This window comes from Rattus rattus, chromosome X (assembly GCF_011064425.1).
Source record: "Rattus rattus isolate New Zealand chromosome X, Rrattus_CSIRO_v1, whole genome shotgun sequence".
Taxonomy (NCBI): Eukaryota; Metazoa; Chordata; class Mammalia; order Rodentia; family Muridae; genus Rattus; species Rattus rattus.
In genome coordinates, this window is record NC_046172.1 from 23,153,948 (window position 1) to 23,156,581 (window position 2,634).

A 2,634-nucleotide genomic window follows, 5' to 3' on the forward strand; every position below is an offset into this window, starting at 1 on the left:
TGTGTCATTTCCATCCCATTCCCAAGGGCAGACCCCAATTTACAGTAAGGAAAATGGATCACAACTCATGGAAAGAGCCACTAGATCCTGAGGCTATTTTGCAATTTTTCTTATACCGATGTTTCTGAATCCACTGCCCATACCCTAGGGAAGGGCACTTGAGATCAAGCCTCATGCGCTGTCTCTACTTTTTACCATAGAGCAGTGGTTCTCAACTATCCTAGTGCTGTAATACAAGTCCTCATGCTGTGGTGACCTCCCATCATAAAATTATTTTTGTTGTTACTCCCATAACCGTAATTTTTGCTATTGATTTGAGGATATCTGATATGCAGAAAAACTGATCTGCAATACCCCCCAAAGGATCACAACCCACAGGTTGAGGAGGCTGCCATAGAGGAACTTGAACACAAGTAGGGTACTAGTTGCTTCTGAATCAGAAGCAGTATTTTGGCAAATCTCATATCAAGACTATTAGTACAGGACATAGAATGTAATATAGCCCAGTGAGAGACTGTTGCTTGGTGTACATGAGGTTATGGATTCAATCCCCAGTACTGGAAACAAAAATAGCAAACCAAAATAAGAATTTCCCAGATGTAGTGGCACAAACTTGATAGCCCAGCACTGGAAAGACCAAGGCAGAGGATTGCTGGGAATTCAAGGTCACTTTGGGCCATAATAGTAAATTCAAGACCAGCCTGGAATATGTAGTGAAACCATATCTCAAAACAAATAGGTAAACGAGATCACTAGTAAGTACATGTTTGCATGCTGGCATGTGGCTGGTAGTAAAAGTCTTGCCTACCTGCTAAGTTCCATTGGACTCATTAGGGTTGTAGCCTTGCCTCCAGGGCTTTTTTCTTTTTATATAATCTTTGTCAACTACCTCATCAAATAGGAAGGCTAGCATTTAAGAGTCAGGCTTACCCCCTGGCAATGGGCAAAGAGACACCTGGTTTGTGGTGGTGTTCTCATGTCAGTCAGGGGCAGAGCAGACGGCAGTCCTTTGTTCATCCTAGCTTGATGCCTGGCTTGGTGGACAAAGCTGTTTCATGCCTAGGGCACATGCAAAAAAACAGTCAGGCTTTTTCATAACATAACAGAGGGAGTGTCATGTTTATAAGAGATGTCAAGAAGCTTGAATCCAGATCTTGAAGACAATGTAGACCATGATCTCCCAGCAGAAAATTATATCAGGGAGTGACTGGGCCCTTTCCCAGTTAAAGAGGATAGACCATGTCACAAGAGAATAGTCATTCACAGATTCACATAAAAGGGTATCACCTTACAACTTCATCTAGCTCTTTTCTCCCAGCCTATCCTCTCTCTCCTCCAGACTTTCATCCTTATTCCAGTTAGTTAACCTATCTACCTTAAGTCATTAACTAAATGACTTTTTTAAATATAGTCTCTCTCTCTCTCTCTCTCTCTCTCTCTCTCTCTCTCTCTCTCTCTCTCTCTCTGTGTGTGTGTGTGTGTGTGTGTGTGTGTGTGTGCCCTTGAAGACCAAATGGCAGCATTCAAACCCCTAGAGCAGGACTTATAGATGGTTGTGAACCCTGGGTGCAGACTTTTATATATTAATACCTTGCCAATCCTTAATACAGTGTCCAGTTCATAGAGGTGATCAGCAAAATGATACATGGTAATAACCAAACCATTAAAATGGTGATTCAATTTGTTCTTTTCCCTTGGAGTTGTCCCATGTTTGAGTTATTAGATAATACACATTAGTACGATTTCCAACTCTGCCTCTTTTTGTACTATTAGCTTTCTAGAGGCAGTAGTCTTTCATCACTGATCTAGAGGCAGGGGACCTGGGAAAACAGCTGATAAATGAGGAAGACTAAAATTTCATGCTATAATCAATTTTATTCAGAGCATCAGACAATTTATACTGTGAGGATTAAGAAAGGACACCTGCTTAAAGTTCTCATGAATTCAAGCTATATATAATCACAAGGACAAACAATATGTGACAAAAGCACATTTTTCTATAGAGGCACATGAAGGATAATTTAAGCATTTACTTGAATAACACCAGCAAGCAATAATGAGCAATCTAAAGTAAACTCACTCCTATTCGCTAAACCTGGGAGGAACATGAAAAGATATTCCAAGAACATTTTGTGGGATTTTTTTGGTTTATTTTGATTTTTTCTTTAATTTTTATTTTTTTTATTCACTTTATATTCCTATCACAGCCCACCTCCCTCCTCTTCTCAGTCATTTCCTTAAAAATTCCTTCCCCGTTACTCCCACCCCTCCTCTGAGAAGGGGAGCCCACCTTGGGTATCAGGCCCCCCTGGGGCATGTAGTCCCAGCAGGTCTAGGCATATCCGGTCCCACTGAGGCCCAACTAGTCAGTATAGGTAGGGAGAAGGAGATCCAATACCAGGCAACAGAGTCAGAGAACAGCCGCCACTCCAATTGTTAGGGGAACCACATGAAGAACAACTGCATAGTTGCTACAAATGTACAGGGGGCCTAGGTCCAGCTCCTGCATGCTCCCTGGTTGGTGCCCCGGGCTCTCTGAGCCCCTGTGGTCCCAGGTTAGTTGACTCTGTGGGTCTTCTTATGGTGTCCTTGATCCCTTTGACTTGTTTACTTCTATCCCCAACTCTTCCACAA

At 42.2% G+C, this 2,634-nt stretch overlaps 1 non-coding gene across 1 annotated transcript; it reads left to right on the forward strand.

Moving 5' to 3' along the window:
• The first annotated feature begins 928 nt into the window (after positions 1 to 928).
• On the forward strand, positions 929 to 1,072 carry LOC116889488. Its single transcript, XR_004386439.1, has one exon. It is a non-coding gene; the product is annotated as a small nucleolar RNA SNORA48 (small nucleolar RNA).
• The last annotated feature ends 1,562 nt before the right edge of the window (positions 1,073 to 2,634 follow it).